Below are 12,306 nucleotides of genomic sequence, written 5' to 3' on the forward strand. Positions count from 1 at the left end.
ACAGCTGAAAAGCTAGAGAAAATAACAGCCTTGATGGGTCTAATACTTTCCATTTCTGTGGACCAGAAGGGCAGTATTGTATCCAACCAGGACGTGCTTCCCAGATGGAATTTGAGAGCATTTAGAGGCAGTATTTGTCCGAGTTCCCAGACCCCTCACCACTTCCTCACATCTCATACCTGGCTGCCCCCGTCCCTGTGGAATTCTGAAGACTTATTCGTGACTCTGCCTTTTGGATAGAGCTTAAAGGCGTTTCTTCAGGTTTTCTCATTGGCGATTTATGAAATCCTCAGAGGAGCCAAAAAAAAGAAGTAGCCCTAGTACTAGTCTCACTTTTTGGGTGAATAAAATGGGACCGTTTACAGAGAGGTTAAAGGTTTTTGCAGAAGTGACCGATGAGATGTGAAGTCTGGGGCAGGATTCTGAGCCACCGGGCCTGCAGTCCTGCTCCATTCAGCTCAGGCAGTGACCATAACCACAGGGCTAGGAGGTGCCCGGACTTCACAGGGCGAGTCATGGTTCTGACATGAACTGCCACTGCTGGGATGCAGGGGCATTAGCTACAAGCCAGCCTGAAAGAGCCCCCTTTCGGGAAAAATGTCAGTGTTTGTATTGCTTTATCTTGTTTAACAGAAGGGATGTCTACTAGTTTACACTCATTTCTCTTCAAGCCCTGTCAGCAGAACGTCCACTTGAGACACAGAGTTATTTGCTGAAATATATTTGTTGTATATGAAATAATAAAATTTTTTGAGGGGGGAGTGCAGAATTTATAATTAAACGTTTTTAAACTGAAATAAGTCCACTATAAAATTAAACAGAACCACAATTTAAAAAATCAAAAATAGAAAAAAATGTCACAATCCTTGTGAGTTAGGATTTCCTTTCTGTGGTATATTTTCCATCTTTGTACACATATCATGCATACACTTCAGTCTCATAATTGTTTTCATTTAATGATGTATTTTAAACATTTTCCCATGACCATAATCTCTAAAAATCTTACCAAATAAGAGCGGGATATTTGCTTATCCATATTTAGATGTTTGCCATTTGGGGCTATTATTAAAAACACACAAAGAAACAAATGAAGAGCCTTTGGGCCTCAAGCACTTCTTTTTCTCCAGATTTAGTATCATTTCCTTGAGCAAAATTCTCCAAAGTGCAACTGTCTGAAGTAATCATGTGGTTACAAATAAAAATCATGCATTTATCCTTCAGTCATCCCTTCCCCCAGATTAGACCTAGCAATTCATTCTTCCTGCTGAGGCAACATGATTTATATTTAAATGCTCCCTGCTCTGCAGCAGGGCTCACCTCATCATATTAGCAAATTTTCCCTGTAGCTAACTTATCTTAGGATTGTTTTTCAATTAAAAAAAATTTTAACCCAGAAATGTTTTATCTTACTACCCAAGGTATTTATTATCACATAACGGTAGTTACACTGTAACTAGACTGATTTCTAGATAAGCAGAGTGGTATAAAGTACATGGGGTCCATGGAAGGAAAGATCTACACACAATCTAAGCTAAAATGATACAAACTACATTTGCAGCTTCTAGATGATTATTTTTATTAGCAGTTCATCTAAGGGTTTTTGTCACGTGGGGTCCGTTTATAAATGTCAGTGGTTTTAAAAACTACCATATGGTAGTGTTTCAGAAAAAAGAGAAAACTTTTAAACCTTCAGGCAGTATCTTAATGTCCCTCATTTATTTATGTTTTTAACGTACTGAATTGCGATAAAAGTTTAGCACACTGAAGCTGGGTGTAAAAGGCCCTGTGCTGGGAATTCAAAAATGAGTGATAGGCCTGGCCTGCCATTTAGCGAGGCGCGTGTGATAAATAAATGGGGAAGTCTGAATCTCAGAAGGCAAAAGCATGGAGAGCAGTGCTTACCTCAGGGATGTTTTACTCCCAGAGGCCCCACCATGAATCATGCCAAACACTAAAAAGTACCCTCATTTCAGGTTAAATATGATTTTCTATATAACTGTGTCTTAACTCTCAGCTGACTAAATGACAGTTGTATTTTGTTGACATAACACGACACGGGTGTTACCATCAATTTTGGCTTTTCAGGTTTTGGGCTTCTTTTTGTTTCTTGTTTTTTTATAATACTTTGGAGCTAATACTTGTTTCCAGGATTTTAAAATACTCAATTTTGCAAAGCTCGCAGGCCCTAGGCACCGTGCCTGCTGTGATCGCGAGTGAAAGGATGCTGACTCAACTCCGCGTCATCCACAAAATGCCAGGGCAGTTCAGAGCCAGGATGAGGTCCAAAGGGGCCACGCAGAGCTCCCAGGAACCGGCAGGAAGAGAAGCAGCTGGTGAGCCAGGATGACCACAGGAGAAGGCAGAGTGCCGAGTCAGGAAAACGGAGGTGAGCCTGGGATGCAGGGAAAAGCAGGTGATGTGGAGGCAGAGGTATCCTGGGTCGCCCTGGACCATGGCAGTGTGTCCAGTGACTGCGGGGAATACAGCCAGCCAAGGAAAGCAGGCCAGAGAATGGAAAAAGCAGGCGAAAGAAACACATCTCAAAGATGCAGGGAAAAAAAAGCTGGCAGCTCTGAAAGCGGGGATGCAAACAAGGCAGGCACCGTTGCCGGGAATGAGGACGACAGCTCTCCGGAGGTCAGCTAGAGAAGGATGCCTGGGTGGGTGGCTGACCAGCTGGAGAAAACACTCTAGAACATCTTAGGCGAGATGTGTGGACTCAGGCCAGGCACAGGTGGCAAGATTCACCAAGAGGGGACATGTGTGGGAGAGGATTCTCTCAACCAGCCTCCATTGGGCATCTAGTGGTGGAGGACTGGTGGATACACTTGACCTGATCCTGGACAGCGGGTGGCCAGAAGCCGATGTCCCAGGGCAAGCCAGGTGGACACTGTGAGCCACGGGGGACTTGGGAGAGAAAACCAGGAGGGCGGCTATTAACCCGAGGCCGGAAGTTGACAGTTGAGGCAGATTTCAATGATCAAGGAGCTTTGTAAAGAAAAGTGTTCATCTAAGGCGAGCCCCTCCTTTTACACATAAAACATAAAAGTCCAGGACTTGCATCTGAATTGGTACTGAATGGACTCAGTGGAATGCTTGAATCTGAATAGCGAAGGCTGTGGAGAAGAGGATGGGCCGAGCTGGGCAGGAATCTCAAGCATCCAGGACTAAACTCAAGAGAGAACCGTCCAGTGACAGTAAACTCGACACAAGTCAGGCCCAGACCCGCTCCTGGCTGGCCCCACCAGTGCCGAGTCCCCGGGTGGCCAGGTTCTAGAAGGGGGCAGAGCTGGGCTGGTCACAAGGTCTGTCAGCTGAAAAAGAAACTCACCCCTCCAAGTCCCTTTGGACCATCAGTCCAAGGAAATATCAGGAGAGCCGCATCGGTAATTTTAAACGTTCTGGTATCCACATTAAAAATAAAATGTAAAAATAAGCAAAGGAAATTCATTTTAGTAATATATTTAACCCAATACAGCCAAACTAAAATCATTTCAACATGTAATCAACTTCAACGTTATTAATGAGATATCTTGCATTCTGTTTTTCACATTAGATCTCGGAAGCCAGATGCTTTCTACACTCAGGACACAGTTCACGTGGAACTGGCCACAGTTCAAGGGCTCAGCAGCCCCACAGGACGAGTGGCTGCTGCCTGGACAGCCCGGACCTCCACCCGCACTCCCCTCTGCCTGCCCGCCTTTGGTTTGCTCCTGCTGTACCAGGAAGAGGTCCCCAAAGAGAGGCCTTATCTGTCAGGCCCCAGGACACAGCTCAAGGCCTCCAACCAGCGGCCCCCTCGGGCAGTCGAGCTGGTCCTCCTGGACAAAGGCTGGACCAGCTGCATGTGGCTGGGGACAGGGAGAAAACAAGGTCACTATCAAGGAAGCATGGCTTCAGGCCAAAGGAAAAGAATCCTAGGAGTGATTAAAGTATTAACAGATAAGAACTGTTCCCGGCCACTCTGCTATAGGAAGGGTACATTCATCGAAGGACAAACTGAAAACATTTCCTTCAGAGACTTATCACGTTTGCACATTCCACAGCCCAGGACCTGGCTTAGGGTGAGGGCTCAATGAATATTTACTGAGCATATTAAAAAGCATGCACCTTACGTTGGAGCTATTTCACAAATAGGAGAAATGGAGAGTGAGCAGTGTTGCTATATGGAAATTCCTATGTGTCCCAAGTGGTTGTTTTTAGTGAAACTGCAATTTATAAAATTACAAAAGTTTACGAGATTGATACCTGTCCGTCCTGTTGATTACTGAACAGCACACCCTATCTTGTTCTAGAAACGCCTCACCAGTCCCCCCGCCCCACCCCCCATGGCTCACCCTCACTGTCTATTCCTTCATCTGCCTTTCAACCCCCAGGACCAAAACCATTTTGCCAAGTGAATGAATGAACAAGAAGAAAGAAGGAATGACGAGATTGTTTCTGGACTGGAACATCTTTGAAGGAAAAAGACGCCTACTAAGTTCAAGAAATATTTACCGGGCACCTACCATGTGCCAGGTGTTAGAGGGATACAGAAATGAATAAGACTGGACTGATTTCCTGGCCCTCATTGCACCCCAAACCACAAACATCCACGGGAGATTCAGGGGTGCTTGCACTACACTGGCGAGACACCACGAACACTTAAGCCACGTGCACAGTGGTCTGGATCTCATCCCATACGGATTCTTGCCTTTCAGAGAAGAGCAAGTGACAGCAGCAAAGACATTGTATTAAATCACAGTCTAGCCACGCACCACCCCGGAAGCTCTGTCCTGTCCCGTCCACTCGGGGACGCTCTCCCTGCTCCCGTGGTCTCTCACGTTCTCAGCATCTCTTACTCCCTGGAGTTGCCGTCCAGCCCACCGCAATGAGACAGAAACAGAGGCAGCCGTGGTGCTTTTGGAAAGGGTGGTTTCCATGATAAAGAAAGACAAATGGATCTGACACCAACTGCCCCACCTCTCCGGCTACCTAAACACGGGTGTGAGTGCAGCCTGGAGAGCCATCTGGCCCCGGGGTCCAGGGCAAGACGGTGCAGACACAGGAGACCCTGGGTTGTCAGAGCAGCTGAACCAAGGCCAGCCACCAGCCCCTTCCATGGCTTGTCACAGAGGACACAGGGAGTGTTGTGTTGCTGGCCAGACATACAGTAACATACAAGGACATATGCACATGTACTGCATGGCACTGGGAGATGTGTGTTATGGGCTGAACTGTGTCCCCAAAAGATATGCTGAACTCCTAGGTCCCAGCGTCTGGGAACATGACCTTATAAGCGTCTCTGAAGATGATCAGCAGAGTGGGTTCACCCCAGTATGACTGGTGACGAGCCATTTTGCCTATCTTAGTCCATCCAGATATCCCTAACAAAAATTCCACAGACTAGGAGGCTTCTAAACAACAAACATCTATTCCTCACAGTTCTGGAGGCTGGGAGTCCAAGAACAAGGTGCCAGCAGATCTGGTGTCTGGTGAGACCCATTTCCGGTTCACAGACAGCAGTCTTCACCATGTCCTCCCACAGAGAAGGGGTGAGGGAGCTCTCTGGGGTCTACTTTATCAATACAAGGGCACTAATCCCATTCATGAGGGCCCCACCCTCACGACCTCATCTAAACCTATCACCTTCCAAAGTCCCCACCTCCTAGCAACATCCCACTGGGGGTCAGGTCTCAACATACGAACTTGGGGGGCACACAAATCCTGGGTCTATAGCATCACACGTCTGCCTGAGGACAAGAGGGAAGTTAGTAAGGTCTCAGTGAGCGAGATTGGGAGGAGCAGGGAGAATAAACACGGAAGCAGAGGCAATTTCTTAGGGTCCCACGAGCTGAGGGACTAAAGATCCCGTTTTTCTTCTTTCTCATACATCCAGCAGAAGCAAGCAACATCCACCACTCTACCTCCCACTATCTCAGGCTAACATTTCAGCAGGACACAAAGAAGAAGAAGCAACTGGGATCCCAGCAGGGACACCCAGCTCTGTCTGGTCCACACCAGCACTGGCGCCGCCTCACGCCTGCCAAGCAATTAGGAAGAAATACACAGTTTCCGCCAACAAATTCGGCTCCCAAGGCGCCAGCTCTGAAAGCCTTCGGGAAGCTCTTTGTATTCCATTGTCCTAGGACTGTTATGAGCCATGCATGTGGTACCAAGAAGTACCGTGTGGCAATCAGGGTGTCAGGAAAAATCAATTTATGGGACTGTTTGTTTCTTTGTGTTCTTAATGGCATAACCAACAGCCAGCCCCCCAGGGTGTCTGCAAGCCTTCCCACTTCCCAGAGCAAAGCTGCTCTGGGAACACACAGCCTACAAGATGCTCTTGAATGCAAACTGGCCCCATGCACCAAAGCAGAGGGGAAGGCACTCAAAAAACAGACCCCTCGGGGACAGATACTCACCACTATGGGTTATCTTACATGCCCTGTAGGTCCAGAACCTCTAACAGCTCTCTTCTTCTATGTGACTCGAGGGTCCCCACCACATTCACCTGGCAAACACTCCAGGAACCCTGATCACCTCTTTACCTAGAGCACCTCTGTCTCCCATTAGAAATATCCAGACTCATGAGGCTGATGGAGCCTCACCCGCAGCCCCGGGTCCCCGACATCCTCATGAACACATCCTGCAGTGTCCTGCTCTGTGGCCTGACCTCCCCAAAGAGAAAGCATCTTTCGATTTGCTCAGATCTTGCTGGAGAACAGAATGTGAACCCTGATCCCCTCTCTTTGTCGATAACCCGCCTCAGGTTCCCTTTTGAACCAGGTTTCTCTATCTTGGATTCAATCACAGAGCAAAAATTCATTTAGAGAGAGCATGATAGGCACTGAGGGAATGCAAACATGAAGAAGTCCCTACCCTTGTAGAGCTTATAATTTAGTAAAAGAAATGATAAAGTTACAGGAAAATTAGAGTAGAGAGGTTTAAGTGCAATTACAGGTTCTGAAGAAACGTTGCTGTGGAAACACCTGGTAGAGAAGAGGGTCCCAGCTCACGGGAGAAGAGGCTGGGGCCTGCAAAGAAAGGGGCCTGGCTGGAGCCCCAGGTCTGCCATTCCGTCCTCTCTGCTCCGTGCCTGCATTTTCTCATCTGCAAGATGCCAGTGCTGGAGGAGTCAGCCTCCACGGCTACCACGTTGATGACCCCACAGCATTAAGAAAAAGGCAACATGTGTGCGAAGCCCGGAAGGATCATTAGGAATTTGGCACGTGGAGGTGGTGGGAGGATGTTCCAGGGCCTACGTGTGGAAGCTGCGGACAGATCAGCCTGGGAAGACGGGCTGGAACCAAGTGGGGAAGAATCTCAGAAGCTCGATCCAGGGACACATGCGTGACTTAACAAGCAACGGTGTCTCAGCAGGAAAGTGACAAGAGGTCAGTGGTGAGCCTGGAGGCGGACACCACTGGGAACCGCAAAAGTCGTCCTGGGAAAGTGAAACAATATCTGCATGATTCTGGCCTCAGAACACCTACTGAAGAGACTGTTCTACCTTGAGGTCAAAGAGGCCCCCTAATGCAGAGGTCTGCACACTTTCCACCCATGAGCGGGGCGGGGGAAAGCAGCCTCTCTGCCCAGGGGGCTGCCCTTCCTGTAGGGTGTGTGGGCAAGCCTCCGCGCGAAGGGGGCAGCAAGGGGTGGCCAGCGGGGCTGTTCTGGAACGTGGGAGCGCCTGAAGACCTGCCAGCTACAGAGGACAAGCAGGGAGGGGATGCACACACCACCTGCCGCTGGCCAGGGACCATGTCCCGGATGCAGAGACAGACCGTCAAGGAACGGCTCCCTGGCTACCCGTGGAGTCCGAAAGGCATTCTGTCCTCCTTCGATGCAGCCTGCGCAGCCCACCTCCCTCCAAACCACCTTTAAACGCTGCCACCTCAACATCAAACATGCTGTTTCAAAGGACTGTTTGAAAACTGACCCTTCGGAGGCCGAAACATGTCCCAGGTCAAGCATATCATAGGGTTCCATCTGCTGGGTCTGGAGCTCCCTGCCCCACCAGCTCTGCCCGGGTTCCTGCCTGCAGGGTGGAGCCGGCAGGAGCAGGGGTGACCCCAGTCTCACTGCCATCCTTCGCTGGGGCTCACTTCCAGCTCGGAGCTTCCCCACTGCAGGCCCGGCTGCCATCACCTGGGGAATCACAGCAGCCTTGCTCAGGTGACCCCGCAGACAGAGCGTGGCGACGCTGGGTTGTAAAAGCCATGGCTGCCGCTGGGCTTCCTCTCATCTTCCCTGAAGCCTCTCTCCTCTACCAAGGAAACTGGGGGCAGGAAGGGAAAAGGGGGGAAGACTTCTAGGACAGAGGCTCCAAAACCAAAGAATGGAAGTCCCCCGCACTGCTGGGATGGTCCAGGAGATTCCAGAAGTGAAAGCAGCGCCGTTGCACCCAGGAGCTTGGTTTGAACAGGGTTCAGAGATAGCCGGGCCACCCTCCAACAGGACAGGGGCTCAGCCCCGCCGTGCCGGCCCGAAGTTCCCTTCCCACCCCAGGCAGTTTCTTGCTGTTCCCAGCCCCAGAATTTGACCCTGATCTTCTCATTTGCCTGGTTAACCGGGACGCATCCTTCGGGTCCTAGCCAGCATCAATGGCTCCAGCAGGCAGGCTGCTCACCACGCCCCACTGCATGGTGCACACCGACCCCAGTGCTAGAACAATCTGTGACTGTCTACCTTCCGCCCCCCAGACCGTTGCCTCCTCAAGGTCATGGAGGATATCCTTTTCCACAGGACTCTGAGTTCCACGTCAGCTTCAACATGTACCACGTACCTGGCCTTGGACGCCACAGCTTCTCCTTGTCCCTCTCACCTTGGTAGGTTGGGTACAGTAGAGATGCCTATCCTATGGGCCAAGTGAGAACTGGGTCCGAGCATACAGAGCACTTCCTATCAGCACCTGGTGATGGAAAATACTAAATGAACACCCACTGTTCCCTGGCTCTCCAGGGAGCCAAACTCCAGGAGACTATAATATGTTGGTTGACATGCTTCTTCATGCTATCCAGGAACTTATTTTTTCTCTGTAACACTGCATCCAGCTTGTCCACTTGCTTCTTGGTGAAAGCCCTACTCTGCGTCTATCTATAGGCCATTCAGGAAACACAATCCGGTTCAGGCTTTAGATTCCAGGAAAGAAGGAAGATGCCAGACTCTCATCACCAAGGAGCCACCCTCTTCAAAGCCCATCTCTCAAATTATCATCTTTGAGAAAAGCCATTGTTCTGAAAGCAAAAATATATATATAATGTTTTTTCTTGCAAAATTCTTTAAAAATGGTTGCATTGGCAATATTGATGCTCCTGGAAAAGACCTTTAAAGCAGCACATTTTTATATCTGGATCTTGGAAATCATTTAGACCAACACCTTAGTTTCACAGTTGAAGGAACTGGGGCCACACAGGGAGGTTAAGACACTTGCTCAAGGTCACAGAGCTGGGTCAGAAAGTTGTACAAGCTCTGCCTTTCAGCCCGAATCCCCAGCAGGTATGTGAACAGTTGCTTCCATTTAATTTCTTCATCTAATTAAGAAAAGGTATTCATGTGTGTCAGTAATGCAGAAACAAAGGAGAGAGGAGGCTGGTTCCAGAAATGATTGCCTCACATGACTTTTCCAGTCTTAAAGGAAAGAGCCTTCAACTTAGTTCTCGGGTCTCCAAGGTAGGAAACTACCCAAGGGAATATGGGGAGGGTCCATCTTCCGTAGAAGCATTCCATTCTACTCACAGCCCCGTGGCTGCCTCTCATCTTCCACACCCCAGGGATCCAGGGGAGGTCCTTATTGGCCAGATGCGCCGGAAGAGTCTGGGGGGCTCCAGACCACCAGACCCCAGGGCAGCTGACACGTCTTCATCCTCCCAGTTCTAGGGTGGAACAGGAGAAAGAACAGCAGGCCGCCGGGAGAGCTGATGCCAGGCCCAGGCCAGCCATGGCCCTCTGTGTCGCTGGGGCCCCTGACCTCCCCCCTCCAGTCCACAATGTCCTCCGTCACAGTGGGCCGGCTGGCCTGGTGACCTGTGCTGACCAGCGAGCTCCGTGATGCTCTGTCTGCGGGGACAGACTTCCCCTGTCTCTACACCAGAGAGAAAGGCTCTCAAGGAGAAATGTGCACAAAAGAAGGCAGTGGGGACAAATTATGAACCACAGTGGAAAAAACAGGCAACGTGGCTCCCGGCGTCTGGCCCTGCCGCCGTCTGGCCTAGCGGCACGTTCACCCGCTAAACGCCAGCAGCTTCAACCGAAGTGTGGGCAGTCCCTTCCAAGTCCAAAACCACATCGAGTCCACAAGCCAAGCCCTGAACTCAGGTGAAGACCTGGATGCAGAGATTACACTCGATCAAAGTAAGGGCACCGGAACACGCTTCTAAAACACAGGGATTGGTAAGTGCTCTTGCAGGTTCCAGTACCCCCATCTTCACGGCCCGTGGGCGCCCATACCATCATCTGCCTGCTGCAGCTCTGCTCCCCGCACTTGAGTTCTCCCTTCATCAGCTCCTCTTCCAAGTGTCCTGACACTTGAATCAGAGCTTCTTTAAACAAACTCCCAAACCCCCGTGGTGCTGGATCTGGAAAAGGCCCCTCCCATTAAAATTAGGTCATCTGCACCTTGTTTTCTCCTGAGGTTCTGAATCCATGCCTGACCTTTCGTAAGGGGCAAGGGCACAGGTGGGAGCCCACGCTGGGGACTAAAGGCGACACACCCCACACTGGACAGTAAGGTGCGGTCCCCATCCTTCAACCCCGCCTTCACCACTCTAAATCCGGGCCCAGCTCACTCTCCAAAAGCATCAATGGCTCCCACTGCCACAGGATCAAGGCCAAAGGAGGCCTGGAATTCAGAATTTCACGATCTACCCTCATCTGACCACTCTAGGCATAATTCCTTTGCACTCTCTAAAAAATAATAAAAGCAAAAATTAAAAAGGTGCTGGAAGACTGCACAAGACCAGGTCCTGAGTCTCAGTACCAGGAAAGGGAACACTTGGGCTGCAGGCCTGTGGGAAAGTTCGAGGGTCACACTTTGTGTTCCTTCCCCCTTCCTCCGCTGGGCAGTTCCTTCTGGCCTGGGGCCCTTCCTGTCACCTAGAACCTGCCCCTCCTTCAAGCTCTGACCCAGTACCAGGCTCCCCAGCAGCTGGGACCCTCCTCCCCCTGCCTCTACCTCCTGGGCACTCACAGAGCTCCCAGCTCTTCAGGCAGGTGTCCACACACAGCACTTTCCTATCCGCACAGCTTATCTGCCAGCTGCCCCCGGCCAGATTCACTGGAATGTGTCCTTATCAGATCCCCAGGCCCGCTCCTAGAAAAAGGCTTTCCTCCCACAACAGTTCAAAGCAAGATGTGAGGTCCGTTTTTAGTTCAGGGACCAGAGCTCCCTCCTCCCGCAGGGCAGCAGGACCCCCTGGGGATACTCCCCTGGGGCTCCCTCACCCCGCCTACCTTAGGCCTGGCACAAGGCCAGCATGGGATACTTGTTGAGCGAGATTTTTATTATTATTATAATTGTTCACTGGGAAAAGGGCAGGCAGAGAGAACTTCTGGAGTGCCCATCCAGAGGTCTGCCTATGGAGATCGAAAGGGTGCACGAGGCACCCGTTCCTCCCCGCGACCCTGAGCCTCCAGGCTCGCAGGAGCGCCCAGAGCTGGGTGCCCAGGACAGTACGGGGAAGCTGGGGAGCCACCGCCGGAGGGTGGGGCGGGTAGACCCGCAGGGAACTTTCCGCGCGCCCATGGGGAGGGGACGGCTTGGAGGAGCGAGACTGGCGGCCGCGGGCATCGGGCGCCGGGATGTGCCCCGCGGAGGACGCGGCGCCGGCCCACTCTGGCCGGGCTGAACCTTCCCGATGCCCCCACCCCGCCCCGCGCCCCGGCGGCTCGCCCTCGCCAGACCCCGTCCACCGCGGTCGTCCGTCCCGCGGCCCCCAACCCAGGGCCGCTCCGGGACCGGCCGGAGCGCGGGGACGCGGCGCTGCAGACCCGGCGGACCGGGGAGGCGGGCGGGGTCCCGAAGGGGCCGCGGCACTAGAGCCACCGAGGGGCAGGGCCAGGGTGGCGCCCTGGGCGCGGACCGGCCCTCGCCCCTGCCCGATCCCGGCGCCCGAGGCCGGCTCGGCACGGCCACCTCTCTCGGGCCCCTCGGCCGCGCCCCGCTCCCGCGAGGCCGACACAAAGGGGACGCGCGTCACCCACCTGGTCCCGCGCGGCAGGGGCCCCGGGGCCGCCGCTCCTGCTCGGCCACGGGCGGGGCTCCGCGCGCCGTGCCTAGGTCCGCGGTCCGGGGCCGGGTGTCCGCGCTGCGCGTCCGCCGCCCCG

At 52.0% G+C, this 12,306-nt stretch overlaps 1 protein-coding gene across 9 annotated transcripts in view; it reads right to left on the reverse strand.

Annotated features, from left to right (window-relative positions):
* RNF144A (ring finger protein 144A) overlaps window positions 1-12,306 on the reverse strand; it is a 114,612-nt gene extending 102,306 nt beyond the window's left edge. For 6 of the 9 annotated variants that reach the window (XM_060168473.1, XM_060168472.1, XM_060168467.1 and 3 more), the window contains exon 1: window positions 12,184-12,281. The gene's annotated coding sequence lies outside the window, so the exon portion shown is untranslated. Of the gene's footprint in view, window positions 1-8,130; window positions 8,314-8,767; window positions 8,797-12,183 lie in introns of those variants that run through there. The other 3 variants (XM_060168468.1, XM_060168469.1, XM_060168470.1) reach the window with 3 other exon arrangements.

This window comes from Lagenorhynchus albirostris, chromosome 13, assembly GCF_949774975.1.
Source record: "Lagenorhynchus albirostris chromosome 13, mLagAlb1.1, whole genome shotgun sequence".
NCBI lineage: Eukaryota > Metazoa > Chordata > Mammalia > Artiodactyla > Delphinidae > Lagenorhynchus > Lagenorhynchus albirostris.